Source organism: Eutrigla gurnardus (assembly GCF_963514095.1).
Source record: "Eutrigla gurnardus genome assembly, chromosome: 7".
Classification (NCBI taxonomy): domain Eukaryota; kingdom Metazoa; phylum Chordata; class Actinopteri; order Perciformes; family Triglidae; genus Eutrigla; species Eutrigla gurnardus.
Window position 1 is genome coordinate 4593376 of NC_139921.1, and position 15995 is coordinate 4609370.

At 42.0% G+C, this 15995-nt stretch overlaps 1 protein-coding gene across 1 annotated transcript in view; it reads right to left on the minus strand.

Moving 5' to 3' along the window:
* Positions 1–15995, minus strand: part of LOC311016326 (leucine-rich repeat and fibronectin type-III domain-containing protein 2) — a 122543-nt gene that overhangs the window by 80796 nt on the left and 25752 nt on the right. The window contains exon 2 of the mRNA XM_084013954.1: positions 174–299. The gene's annotated coding sequence lies outside the window, so the exon portion shown is untranslated. The remainder of the gene's footprint in view (positions 1–173; positions 300–15995) is intronic.

A 15995-nucleotide genomic window follows, 5' to 3' on the forward strand; every position in this document is an offset into this window, starting at 1 on the left:
TTCTGGAATCATTTGTTCATGATAGCGATGCAGCTCATGCATAAAATGGCATCAGCTCACTTGACTCCTCTTAATACAAACAGCAATACAAAAGAAGAGGCTCCCTCCATCTATGAATCTGTTCTCAAAGCTGACTGTGTGTGTGTGTGTGTGGGTTTGAGCTGAGTACTGACCTTGAATTCCTCCTGCGGGCAACAAACAATCCCGAGTCTTTCCCCTCCTCCCCCGGATGAACGTTGCAAGGTGACGTCTGCGCTGAGGAAGAAGAAGTCCTCCACCTCATCCGTTCACTCGCTCACCTGCAGGAAAACAACGAGGAGAAGCGGAGAGCAGGGATGTGAGAAACGGCATCCAAATCCTTTTATTTTAGAAAGACAGAAGACGGGGTCGGCCCAAACTCTGACCGAGGTCTGGAGTCACATCCGTCCTCTCAGGGTACCATGATTTTGAAGGAATTGTTTAGGTGCGTAACAAAAAAAAAGTCCACATGACAACAAGGTGTTGGTTTCAAATATGCTTTTCTGAAAAAAAAACCTAATGAAATCCTGAAGCCATGATGCCATGCAGGAGGGAATTGATTTGTGCTGGGCTTGGATGAGCTTTTATAAATTGGTTTACTAAATCGGGGAGGGTGAAACTCTCGTAGAATCATGTCACAGTTGGTGAAACACGCAGAAATGTAAAACAGCAAGCTGTGGTTTGAATCGGCATTACATGCTGAATGTAACACTTTGTGTAGAAAAAAATGTGTTGTAGTGGATGGTGTGCAACTACCAGCCAATCAGCACGTAGTACAGCATAGAATAGTCTGTCTGATATTATTACTATCACATTGATTCTGGATAAACATGTTGCATTGGCAACAAACCAGCAGGTATATTAGCATGGAGAAGGTGGGTGAAATCTCCCTTTTTAAAAAGTCTACTGTTAAAGTGTATTTAAAAGCCATTTAAAGGTTTCAGTAGAGTCGAAGTATGAAAGGCTGTTTAGCCACAAACCTTCACTATCAGTTAAATGCATACCTGAAAACCTTGCTAGCGGAGGCACTTTCTTCTCTCACTAGAGACATACTCATGGATGAGCCCGTTTTCAGTGCTGCTGCATCAGCTTGTGTTTTAATACAACAGGTGTATTTCCAAGTTCACCTTCAATCATCCCAGAGAGCTCCGCTCACCTCAGACCCTCCGGGGCGAGCTAGCACGCGGCGCTTCAGCTCCTCAAACGAGGTTTCCACATCGCATGGCCTCGGGTCAACGCGATAATTGGAGGCGCCTCTTTGTGTCACGCTGACTTCGCGAATCACTTCAGCGTGCGTTCGGTGTCGCCGCCTGCAGCGTCGCGTCACTCAGCCACCAGCTAGCTTCACTCGGAGCTAAGTGCTGTGCCAATTATTGCATGACACCGCCATCCATATCTGTTCTCATGGAAATTCATAATTTATGGCACATCCTCGTTTCTGCCTCCGGGGACCTGAATGCTATTATCCTGCTAAAGTGAGATCTGATTGGGCGGCTGCTATCTCACTTGCTTCTTTGAAGTCATTTATTCAAGTGTCCCTCTATCGTCGCTATAATGTATCACCGTCCAGCAGGATGGACATGCAGCGAAGCAGATCAGCGCCAGCTACCCTTCCTCTCAAAACGGCAACTGTAGAGCTTTGGCTGAGAATAACTCAGAGAGTGTTCGTGCCGAGATATTCATCCTCTCCATTTTGTCTTCCGTGATGTACCAAGAGGAAAAAATGATTACATAAGCTGCTCTGCATGCTTTCAACCAGAAATGATACGCACAGTCCATGTGTGGAAGGTGGCAGATATACATTTCACATGTATTTGATCAATGCAGCATCAATGGTGAGAAACGGCAAAAAAACAAAAAAACTCATAACCTTTTGAACTAAAGTGTTTTAACTTTAGCTTGATTATTCTTTTTTTTTAGTATTTTCCACCATGTTGACCTATGTTGGATTTTTCTACCTCAAATTTTAATTGTTTCTACTTGAAATTATTTTATCATCTATAACATGAGCCTAATTGTTCAACTTTTAACTTAACTTTTTCTACCTAATTTTCTCTTCAACATCAGACTTCTATAACTCGCTTGACATTTAAACCTATACATTAACAACAGACACATTTTGCCACATAAATTATTTCCTTTACTTTTTTAATCTCACACCTAACTGTAGCTTTATTTAGTTTTTTATTTTTCCTTCAATAAATCCTCAATTTTTTTGTATCATGGCTTCACTTTTCCACCTGAAATGACTTACTGTTCTTTCTTTCAGACTGGGTGTACATAACTCCAGCTAGCCAATGCCATAAAAACCTATAAGGTATTGATTGTTGATTGATTTTTCTTTTGGGCCTAAAGGACACATAAAAACATACTTGAATGCTTAGTCAATAATGTAATGTAGCCTTGTGTGGTTGTTTCACTGCTGATTGACGTCAACCGTCGAAAAGCAACAGTGATTCGTTTAATGGTGTGAAAATAAAAATCAAAACTGTGATTTGGTTTTCTAGTAGAGGAACCTGAGAAATCTAACTGAGAGTCCTAAACTAACATTGTTATGCTTTTCTCTGCTTGGAAATTTGATCTTAACCACAACAGATTTTTACTCATCAACGTGCCCAGAATGGAGTCCGGACGCAACAGGATTGGCCTAAAAGTTTTGGGGGGGAAATCAGGTAACCTCATGCTGACTGAACATGACTCCAACCCTTCCTCTGAATCCTCGTATGAACTGCTGACACCAAACACCCAAAGTCACAACATTGGAGGGTGTGTTTGATTTCTCAAGGTTCTTTTCAATGGTAGGACACTAGCTGTGTCTACTTTTTCCTGTCACGTGGGACTTAAAATGCATTTGCCCACAACGATTTCTTTTGGGAACCCGCAGTGTCGAATAAACACATCAGCTTGAGTCCACCCCCCACCTCCCCCACATCTCATATTTTCCAGTCTATTGCTTGTCATTCCACTGCCTCATTGGAGCCTCTTTCCCCATCTTGCAGGAAACGGTTCTGCAACTCCATTAGCAAAATGGTTGCCTGAGAAATGTGCAAGATTGCACCAACTCTCAGGGACTTGCCACTTACTAGATACTCTCAAGGTGATGCAATAATTCCTTCCTCCTCAACCCTATGAGATACTATATTTAGAAGCAAACTTGTCAAACTTTCTCTGCAGAACAACTTAGAAGGTTACTCTGTTTGGAAGAGCCATTCGTTAGAGAACACAGACAGCAAAACCTGCATCAATTATTTCTTGAAATAATTCTTCACGTCTGAAATGTTGCTGGTAGTGTAAGTTATGCTTGACACAGACCAGGTGGTACATCTACTATTACTGGTACTACTCAGCATGTTTGCTGAATGTGAGCATTAATACATCAGAACATTTCTTTTAGGTACAAATGCATAAGTTAGTGTTAGTTTTTACTTCAGCTTCCTCCATTTTGACAGGATTTGATCTGCTGAGAGATCATACAATGTTGTAATGAAGCCAACATTTAAACCAGCTTCCTTTTGTATTGTCGCTCATAATCCTTCATTGTAACTACAGCAAATGCAGAAGGTCGCAGTTGAACGAGGAAATCAGTCGTTAAACTGATGTTATCTGTAAGAAACAGCTCGGGTAATTATTCAAATTTGCTGGACTGTGTTACCTTTTGTTGTGTTCTACTAGTTAGTACCATTGTTACTTGCGATCAAGGATCCGTCGGGTTGGATTCAGCTTGAAAAGAGCCAGTTCGTACATGGAGTCCTTTAATCTCACGGGAAGGCAAAAGCACAGAGTTGTTCCAAACAGCCACACTTGGAGGCCTGGTGGAAAGCCAGGCGTCACCGAGATGGAGAAATCTGATTTAAACATGGCGGTCAGACCGTCTCTCCTGGAAGACATTCATAGTGTCGTACATGGACATTCATGTAGAAAGTGAGATAAAAAGGTGTGGAAAGAATGGAAAAAGACACGTCTGCATAGTTTCTGTTTATATCAAAGCTGTGGGGGAGACGGTTTCCAGATTAATGGACCATCCAACAAGCAGTTCTGACAGCTCTCAGCATAAATGATGTCTTACCAGGGAAACATGGATTTCTTGTTCTTTTCTTTACTAATATTTGAATAAAATAATATATCCAGTCTGTCCTTTTAGCAACAGCTCACTGAAGCACCATCCACATTGACATGGATTTTGATATTCTGCTGAGAGATCCTGTGCAACAGAGCACAACAAACCCTCAGCCAGTGAGCACCGGCCATTAAGCTCCTTAAAAAATGATATGCACTGTTTCAAAAATGTGCCGATGGCTAATTTTGAGCAGCTGGGAAACGCAGGGGAAACATTTTGGTTTTGGCTGATGGGCCATAGCAGCTATCAACCTTTGGAAATGATACTCCACCAAATCATGCATTACACTCACTATGAAAATATAGTCATAAATTATTAGATGAAATAAACACATGTTGCTTGTGAAATTGGGGTCTGAAAAGCCATTTCCATACACCATGTTGTCTCCTTCATCCCTCAGGTGTAAAGAAACCCAACTCAGCGCTCTCCCTCCGTCCACTTACATCTGCTGCAGCGAGGCACCGCAATGCAGAACATCAGCACAGACTGATGACTGATACCAGATTACACATTTTTATATTGGTCCCTCTCTTGGTGGTCACTTTAATATTAACTAAGATTTAACTGTTATTTTACTTTTCTTACATTCTAGAGATCTGATTTTGATCGCCATCGTCTGCGTCTCTGTGATTGTTGTGCATACGACAATAAATAACGTCCAACTTGAGAGACACTTTGCATGAACTGTAGGTCTACTGGCCTTTCCGTTTCTTCAACATGAATAATCTGAAAGTATACTTCTGCACCAAAAGTGGGTAAAAAATATGAGCCAATGTTTTAATTATGTTTAATATGAAGGAATTTTTCACCAAATTCTTGGAGCGAGAACCTCCGCTGGCCCCACGACGACTTCCATTTGATTTTCAGATTTGGATAAACCTTCCTCACACTGCATTGGCATAAATAATGCTTCTCTAAAGTGATTCATGTGAAGGAGTTAACCGAGTAGCGTTTTAGTTGGTTTGTTTTAGTAGAAGGGCAAGTCTGATAGTGGTTTTTTTTGTGAAGTGTCTGTTAACGGTACAGAATATTTCATTTTTTGGATGGAGAAAATACCTGTAAACTTCATTTTGTGCCAGGATATTATCTGTTTTCTATGGATTGTTTTTTTTTTTCAATTTTGCCTGGAGAGGACATGCAGGAAGGCCCCAACTCTACCAACTGAGCTATCCGACACCCGAGACAGTTTTTTCTGGAGTGAGTCCATGACTTTCCAAACACCAACAATCTGTTTTTGGGGGATGAAATAGATCCATGTGCTTATGGAATAACTTGAATGAAGAAATGTCCAGAAACAAAAGGTATGTTTCCCTTTGGCTGCTGCCAGGGAGCCTCTAATACCATGCACAGTGATAACCACACAGGGCTGCAAGGTTTAATGTGATTTCCATGTTCAGCTTGTCAGTGGACTCGTTTAGATCATGCACACTACGGATGTTGGGGAAAGCGTGCGTGAGCGTGATCACAAGATTGCCCAAGCATTTACTGATGGCTAAATGGAGACTTATTCCACAAGTCTAAGCTGAGAGGTTTTGGCTTCTCACGTCACAAGCGCATAGCCAAACTCCATTCAGGACTCTTGGTTTCTGCCGATGGAGCTGCTGGGAAGCAAGCAAGTGTGATTGGCCAAGGGATGCGTGAACAAGGACTACTACATCCAGGATCTCTGCTCATCTGTCCCTCCATCTGCTTTTCTTCTCTAATTTCATCATTGGAATGCCACTACTTCATGAATAAAATGACAACTTTAGTATTGTGCGCTGTGGCGGTTACTTACAACTTGCAATTGGTGTGTGAAGCGAGACATTACTCTAACCTTTGTGTCCCAGAGCACAGCTGGACAATTCACAGCGGAAACAGCGGGGTAATAATGAGGAGGGAAGGAGACAAAACAGGATTTCTTATTCCCCTGTTTGATCAAGAGCAGAGGTCATATAGAATTCATTTTAAATGGCTTCGCTTCACAGCAGACACTCATGCAGATGTGGGCTCACAAACACGGAGGCCCACATATACCTGGCTGCTGCTGCTGCTGCTGGTAATGAGTAGCAGGCTGTGTTTGACAGTTCATATTTCCATGCCACAAGGCAACATCCCTGCTGCTGTCAATCTATCTAATATGCATATTGTACGCTACACAATCAATTCACATTCCACCTACACAGGTTGACAATTTGCAAATAAACACGCTCACAAACAAACTCCATTTTTTGCAGTTCCGTCCCGTATGCATCCAACATCTCCTGTCAGCGGAGATCAAATCTAACCATGTGATGACTAAAGTCAGCTCGATGCCGTTTGTCTATAATAAGAGACGATGGACTGCCGACATCATTATGATTTCTTTTGTTGTTGATGTGTATAGGTCTATACATTGCTGCTTGGTGAACTCGCTCCATTTCAACATTATTATTGATTTAAAGTGGAAAATGACAGTTTATTACAAATTGGGTATTCATTTTGTAGCTCTGGTTGCTGAGAACAGAACAGTTGGGATAAGATGCTAGCGGTAGCTTTCACATGTTGTCATAGCAAGAAACATCCGGTCAAGCAACTTATTTCTTCCTCTATGACAGCAAGTGAAAGCTACCGCTAGCATCAACCACCCGATTAATAAACACCCGTAAGTAAATTTGGCCTCATATAAATAAAACAAACAATAAGCATCGACATCATCACCCTAAGGACCTTAATGAGGTGTTGTCACACATTGTGATGTATTAATTAGAAGAAGTTAGCTAGTATAAATGCCGGTTGTTAGCATCATAATAAAGTTGCAAATCTGCAACTTTTTTTCGCTAAATGTTGCCCCCCTCTCTCAGCTGTTTTTTTCTACAGTGGCCTGAATACGCCGTCGTAGAAGTCACTGTACCTTCAATTTTGAGAAACAAATATTTATTCTGCATCACAGAGATGACTTTTTTTTAAGTAAACATCCATTTTAGTGGAACGATTTAAAATAATGTACATGATTCTTCCTGTATGTTTTTTCTTTTTAAATCATGCTGAAACTTTTACTACTCTACTATCACAGTGAAGCTTTTTCAAGTCACTCATGAGAATATGCACGAATATCCTGATAATGAAATTTCACCATTCATGAGTGTTTTTTGATTGTTGAACCATCCCCGTCAACAATGCTACATCTTTATCTGACACCCACTGGATGAGTCGCTAACAATGTCAGTTGAGTCTCTTTTCTATGATTGATTGCTATGGTTGCGTCACTTTTGCACACATACATACATCCAGCAATGGGGACACATGCATGCAAACATGGACACAAATCACTCCATCGCATACAACACCCAGACACAATAACCATACTGGCTGTAAGTGGCTGCTTGTGACTTTCTCCCCACGTGAGCTTTAAGTCGTGTGCCCGGCTGCTCTCATTAAGCTAATTCAAGGCTTTACTCAGTGGCCAGCTTGAAATCCCAAGCTTAGGTACATTACGCAGCACACAGAGGTAATGAGGGGTGAATCTCCTTTGCGATGTCATGTAAATGGCGGCCCTGCCAAAATCTTAATAAGGCCAGTCTTCCCTCACCTGGCATCGTCGGTAAATGTGCCATTACCCAGCAGCCACCTGTTTATGGCCATAGGTGGCTGCCGACAAGAGGAAGGGCTCCTCCTGCTTTGTCTGGTCTAGTCAACAGCCCCGCATTACACTTAATCTCTCCTTGGGAAAAACCATAAATCCACAAGCAGACTGTCTAGGGGAGGCTTAGCCATCATAGCACAGCCTCTTCTTCCATCCATCCATTGTCTACCGCTTATCCTGTATTCATGGTCACGGGGGGCTGGAGCCGATCCCAGCTGACATTGGGCGAAGGCAGGGTACACCTGGACAGGTCGCCAGTCTATCGCAGGGCCAACATGTAGAGACAAACAACCATTCACACTCACATTCACACCTACGGGCAATTTAGAGTCACCAATCAACCTATCCCCATCCTGCATGTCTTTGGACTGTGGGAGGAAGCCGGAGAACCCGGAGAGAACCCACGCTTACACGGGGAGAACATGCAAACTCCACACAGAAGGAATCTGAACCAGGAATCGAACCCGGGACCCTCTCGCTGAGAGGCGACAGTGCTACCCACTACACCATCTTGCAGCCCCAGCCTCATCTTGTATATATAAATTGTTTTTCAGGTTTTTTTTTTCCAGGAACAATAGCCAACATCTGAATGCTGCAGGTGAATGAGTGCTTCTCTTTTTCTTTTTCTGCAGATTTGCTCGGCTCTTCCTTCAGGCAAACCGAATCGAACCAAGCTTGGCAGTCAGAAAGGCAATTTGTTTAAGGATTGTGGAGTGCTCTCGTCTAATGTTTCATTAAATTATCCCTATTCACCCGCCTCTAGCCTGTCGTAAAGCCTAGTGGCATTGGGATTTCAAGAAGCGAGGCCGAGGTCAGCTGAAAGCTGATATTTCTTAGCGTGGATTAGAAAGCTCCGGAGCCTCTCCAGCGTTGGGGGTAGTCAGGGCCAAGGCTTTGTTTTTTGCCATCATGCATGACACTGTGATATTCCAGTTGCCCAGTAGAGGCTAACGTGGACAATTAGGCAGCTGACAGCAACATGAGCTACACAGCATGCTTGTCTTTGTTATTTCACACGTCAATGTTTTGCTGCACATAATTATTATCACGGTCATTATTAGTCTCTGTGTGTAAAGAAGCTCATTAATTTTCATGTGCTCAGACCAAACACACACACACACACACACACACAGAGTGGGGAGGTCAACTATTTATCTCCCCCTGATCTAAATCACTTCACGTTAGCCCGCTCCCATTAAAGTGACACCCTGTCAATGAGGCTAACGCTAACCACGGCCCTGCACTTAACCCCCCCGACATGCAGCAGTGTTTCTCAAAAGGCAACATGCTACACAACATATACTGCTGACCTTTAAGGTTAGCGATAGCTGCCTGCTCTCATCAGTGCACAGTTGTCCACTGCTTGGCCTTTGCCCTCAAGGCAGAACGGTTAGCATCTGTGAAGGCTGTGAATCTGCCGTTGCTAACGTAGCCGCAGCGTGTCCTCGGGCAGTTGTTACAGCCTTCTACTGCCTGCTTACCGAAAACTGAAAAAAAAAAAAAAAAACGATTCCACTGAGCCGGAGGCAACGTTGAGTCACGGAGGGCAAAAACACATCCTGAACCACGTTCAACATTTATATGTGCTGCCAACCAACAAGTTCCATGTGAGTCATGTTGCATCCTAGAAGTCAAGATGAATTTGTGACATTATACATGTTTACAGCTGATTTCCAACTAAATGTTTTTTGCACATAAATAACCTTTAGAACAAGCCACACAGCTCCGGTTTTACAGTACGCGTGCAACACTTTCAACCTGATTCAGTGCATTCAAGGACTCACGCAGCCATAATGGATTCTCTCATCTGAAGCTAATGAAATTCCAGTGGAGAGTAATGCATTCTATGTATAATCCTTCACACTTAAAAGGGGGCTAAGTCGAACCATAACCAGTGATTTGGCTGGTCCCCACAGGAAAACCCTTACGGTTCCATCTGGAGCCCTTTCAGAGGGATCTGCCTAGAACACAACATAAAGGGTTGGAATGATTTGTGAACTTCAATGAGACGTTCTACACAGAACCCTTATATGGAGTAATTATTCAGCTCACCAAATGGATGAATGATGTGACATTTCGTAGGTGATTTTGAAAGGAAGTAAGATTCAACATTTTTGCAGCTCCATCAACACTAAAAATAATGTAATTTAGGCATGAATATAGGAGCGATCTCGTTGTTTGTACCATCGATGTTCTCTGGTTTTTACAGTTTCATTCAGTCTCGTTCTATCGTAGAGAAACTCAATGCTGATAGACTTTCACGTGACTATGTCACGCAATTTTCTAAGTGACTGATGTGATTTCAGTGTATAGTGTGATACAAAAAATGTTTTTGTGTGTGAACACACATTTACAAAGATGTGTCCCCCTTGAAAAAACCCTTACTTGAAAAAAGGTTTCAGCGGGAGCAAATGGTTCTGAGTGGAACCGCAGCCCTTCAGGAATCTTTTCCCTTTGCAGACTTTAATCTCACGACAACCATGTTTTTTTCCCCGTTCCAGTTAATACATGTGTGTGTAGACTTAACACAAGATGCATAATTGAAGGAAACAGCAGGCACTTAAGGCCTGCGTCGCATCCCACTGCCTTTTGTCTCTTCCCATCCACGGTACAATAACTGAATGCTCATTAAACATCCATCTTCTCATGCACACAAGAGGTGTGAGAACTACATGCAAGGTCGCAGAGCAAACATGATCTTACCGTGTTGGGTTTGCATCCGGCTCCGCCTCATATGTCTTAACACGGACTGCTGGCACAACCCGACTAACAATTTGTCATTTGCAGGAAACCCTGCTGATCTGCGGCAGACATTATGTTGTCAAGGTGACAGTGTTTTATCTCAGCATCGAACGCACATAAATCAAAGCTGCCCAAAGCTGCTTCTCATTAAGGCACCTTCATATAACGGGACTGATTGAGAAATCCGTCATGTATGATGCTATAAGTTAACACAGTATGCTCACATTTATCCAGGCTGCAGCCTCAGAAATGAAGTCAATATCTAAGTGTCTTCAACATACATTCTCTCTAGCAGCCACTAGTGATGTCCAAATGAAGCTTCGTGAAGCATTTTCTTTATTTTCTGAGCCCAATAGATGGCACTCTCTGTTCAACAAAGGGTTGAAAGCAATGGAAATATATCGGCCTTCAACCCTTTGTTGAACAGAGAGCGCCATCTATTGGGCTCAGAAAATAAAGAAACTTTGGACATCACTAGCAGCCACCAAGGGACAAATCCTCTGATTGCATGGAAGTCTATGAGAAAGTTACCCTACTTCTCTCTTGATGTATTATCTCAGTAAACATTGTAAACATGAGTTTATGGTCTCAATCTCTAGTTTCAAGTCTTCTTCAATCCAGCATGATGTTCATTTAGTACATTATGGTCCATTTAGAGTCCACCAGACCAGAAAGCAGGGGATGCTTTAGGGGGCGGGGCTACCTGGTGATTGACAGGTCGTTACCACGCTACCAATGCTAGTTAGCTACTACTATATGACTTTGAGCAAAAAAAAGCATTCATGTGTCATGTCTTTCCTTTCATTGGTGTTGTTTATTTCTCAACAGATGTGAGATGATTTTAATTGATATTTATAACATGCCTGAATACATAGTTGAAAATATTCACGAACAAGTAATGCCTTCAGCCTTTCTGCCCAGTTGCCTTTAGAATTACTGTCTGCTTTTTCCTTGACAGTTTTCTTTGAAATGCAGCCAAAGTCCAGTGAGACCAGCATCTACCTTGTATCTCCTGACCTTTTGTCAGCAAAATATCCATTGCTTATGCATGTGCTTGGCAGGCAGGACACTTCAACTGCCGCTCTGTTCTGGGAAAAAGTCCCCCAATCAAGGAAATTGAAGCACATTTCCTATGTGGTCCATCATTTTGTTATTATTTCTACAGCAACATGTATATTTTTTTCTGAGGTAATACCTTTTGAGAATACAAATCCTTGGAAGAAAGAAGAAACGTGAACTGCAAGGAACTAGACTCAAAGCAAAATGCTCCCCTTACAGTCCAATTCTGAACAGTTTAGTGAAGATGCATCAACACACAGCATTCCAAAAGCCCTACACATGCTGGTGTATGCTCACAAGGACCAACATATTGAATTATGAACTACATTCCTGTCACACAGTTGCTTTTAAAAGCCACTTGACACGATACGTCCTCTCACTTCTCACACAGAAATCTGTATGAATATTTGGCAAATTATGAACGCCGCCCACGTGAACAGCGTCTGTTTCTACACTTCCCACAGTAGCACTGTTTAGCCTCCCCAGCCCTCCTGGGGCTTGCGGAATTTAATTTAATCTTTATCGTTCTTGGATTCACTGAAAGTAAATGGTTGATCAATGATTGACTTTTTTCAATCTCAGATGTCAGATCCAATCATGGACGTATTAAAACAGGTGACGGTACGGCCCTCCGCTGCAACACGGCCGCTTACTGCAGACAGCGTTAAACGCCGGAGCTCTGGCCCGGCAGTCAGACTGGGCCAGTTCAATACTGCCAATTAGGGGGGCTGTTTGGGCTGGAGCAGTGTGGGGGGCATCGTGCCGAGGCCCGTTACGGATCGAATGGCCTCGCTGTGAGTGCACCCTTAATTCAAAATTTGAGGACCCCCACCTAAACAGTGACCCCCACATATAAGAGCCTAAGAGACAGAGTTAACAGGATTGGTATTATACTATCTCAGCAGTTACTGGTGATTAAAAAACATCATCTTCCAAAATACTTTTTCGGTATTGAACCTATTTTCTCCGCTAATGTTTCCTGATATTCACATGAGACATGACTTCCTGAAGTCTGCCCGGTAGGCCTGTGAAGTAGCACTGTCTTAAAGAGAAGATGTAAGAAATCAATTTTCCACATGAATCATAACTTCAAAAGAATCCATTTATGCAGCCCATAATCTCAGATAGATTAGAGAGATAAGAGAAAGTTATTCACAGATTAAATACTCTTAATATCCAAACAGAGCACGGGATTACAGACTGTTCTCTGTTCTCCCCAGATTTTTGAATGAAAAAGAATCTATAGAGTAGAGATCTTCAACAGGGGGGTCCGGGATCCCTAGGGGGTCCACTGAGTTACTGCAGGGGGTCCCTGAAATGATTTGATCCCAAGTTTTTTTTTCTTTCAAAAATTAAAAATGTGTCCACAAAAAAAAAAAAAAAGACATAAACATGAACAAAACATATAAAGAGAGAATATAAATCTTCCTATTTCTATAATGTTATTTTTTGAAATTGTGACCTAGAAATGCCAATAAAGAATTAACATCTGTTCTATAAATATATGAATCTTTCAGCAATTTTGTTAATGGCTCAGTATTGTATACATACATCATTACAAAGTACATTTATAGATGGCACTATATGCTGCATTACACATTATTATTGGCCAGTTTAGTAAGCCACTTTTTTTATATCATGTGCAATAGGGGGTCCCTCCAACAACTCATCGTCATCGTACGTCCACTAAAGACCTTCTTTTTGCCACTAGCATGCTCCGTTCATCATTTGTCACTATAACTGTATCATCCAAACTCTGATGCATCGGAAACGTAGAGATTATTTTATTGCTTCTGGATGTGCTGCAGCACTGCATCGCTGTGTCCTTGACATTTGTGTGGTTCTGGGATTCAATTTGAAGAAAGCTGGCCTTTACTCGCATGTGTCCTTATGAATCTTAAAGTGTATTGAATCTAATATACTTGAATTTCAAATGCATTATAAGGAATCATAGTGTATAATGTTGCTGTTATCCACAGAATGCAGCTTTGAAGTAATATCGTGTGCGTGTGTGTGTGTGTGTGTGTGTGTGTGTGTCGAAATGGCACTGCAGTCCCAGCTCTGAAGTCTTTTGATTCATACATCATGTGTATACACACTAGAGATGTCCATTCACACGTTTACACTCTAAATGGCCTGACCAGACCAACATCAAATCTTGTTTGACTGAACATTTACGCACCTTAAATAAAGACACGTTGACTTGTGTTATTTGGCCCTTCAACGTTTCTCTATGTTGGTTTGTGTCAACTGTCAACCACGAGGTTTATGCTGGACTATCATTAAAATACATCTTTGGCCTCTTAATCCCTGATGAGCCTAATGACATCGTTATCTTCTCAGGCAGGGTGCAGTTTGTATATTCAGCGTAACAATGCAGATTAATTAGGCTTCAACGTATCGGTGGTGAAAGAGGCCGGAGGATATCCAGCTTGCTTCTACACGCCCTCACTTTTAAATCCCTCCACATCATCCATTACCACAGCCTGGTTGTCCTCTGCTGTCTGTGCTCAGGTCGGAGACACCAGGGACGGGTCGACATGCTATCACAGAGCTCACACGGCAACAGGAATGCATTTTAGTGTGTGCAATTAAGCAAATCTGCATGCTTTTGGACTGTGGGAAGAATTGCGTTACCTGGAGGAAAGACATGCAGACACATAGAGAACACAATTACTGTATCTTTCATGTGTCCCTTGATGTATTTCACCCCATTTACCCATGAACTCTTAAGCCAGTGCAAATAAAAGCAATGATTGTTTACAAAATGAAAAAAAATTATAATGATGAAAATACATTTAGTTAGGTGGATGTCGCATTCAATAACTATGCAAGAAGAAAGTCCTTCAATCCAAAGTTTCAGAGATGGACAACAAACAATTGCCCAATGTCAACAGCAGCGCTTCACTTGTATTTGGCAAAGGTTAATGGACTTACGTTCTCCGGGCCGATGCTTCTAGAAGGAGACTAAGAATACAAATCGTACAGGACTTTCTCTGTAGATGGTGTTGGGAGTTGTATTGATTATTTCCTTCCAAAAGTCTAAAACTTGGGGATTCTGGACTCACTTTACCAATTCTCCCAATATTGAAATATTTCCTTTAGCATAGGGGTCCGTTGTGGCCAGTTCCTCAATGGTACTTAAGGGAGGGCATTGATATGAATGGATTCTAAAGCAAATTGTATTTCATATTTGGAAATATTGGAACAAATGGGTTGCTTTGCCTGAGTCACAATGGGATCATTGCTATATAAATCCTTAATTACTTGAACCCATAGACTAAACAAATGTTGGCTTATTTATCTCGCTTGTTGGGAAAGAGTAGGCCACTGATGATTTATTAATTTAGGATTCAATATTGTTGTGCACCAGAGATGTCCTGGCCGACACATCAGATTCAACAGACTACAAACACATTTGTTTGGTACACATCCCCTGAAAAACACCACCATCATCATTATAATGTGCTTTTCAATGAAAGGAGGATAATGGTGTCATTTCCCATTCCCTCTAATGTTGCAAATCTAATATCAGTCAAAAAATAATACTCAAAGCCACTTCCAGAGTACACATTTTAGAACGACATGACAGGGGTGTCAGCAGCATTTGAAATGTGTGTGTGGGGGGGGGGGGGGGGGGGGGTCCTGTTTAGGCGGGGGTGGGGGGTCCTCCCTCTGAAAATTTTGAATTGAGTTTGTTTTTAGAACATGTCTCTTCCGTATCTAATGTCTCTTGTTCCTAGAAATGAAAATGAGAATTAAATAGGCTTATCATTGTTATACTGACATTTTTTATAATGTCTTTGCAACAGTAGTTATCCCACTGACTACAGAATCAAAACAAGATTTTGCACAGTGTATATGGCACTCATGATAGCCTAAATATTGATCTGAGAGTGCATTGTTAATTTGCACAAGGTTTTTTTTTCCAGCTACGTAAATTACCCATTTCTTTCTCATCTTCACCGCCTTTGTTTTTGTTTCAACACTTTTTCGTTTCTCTGTGGGTCTCTGTGGCCCCGAGGGTCAGGCTGAGCCAATCAGATTGAACAAAAAAGTGGAGCAGTCCAAGTTGGGAGGGGCCGTTTGCATCCCCCCCTCTAATTGACAGTATTGAACTGGGCCAGTCTGACTGCCGGCCCAGAGGTCCGGTGTTTAACGCTGTCTGTGGATGCGTTAAGTGGGAGTGTTGTAGTGGAGGGCCGTACCTGTTTTAATACGTCCATGATTGGATCTGACATCTGAGATTGAAATCTGACCGAAACAAACTTCCTTTGGTGCTCATGCACGCTGGGCAAATTAGACCCGTCATGCACTAATATTTTAATGGCAAAAGTGGGGGGGTCCAAACAACTTTTTTTTTAAAAGTAGGGGGTCCCGACCCCCCCTTAAAATATGGTAGCGACGCCCATGCAACATGAACATATGATCTCAAATGTTCCAACATCTCTGTCC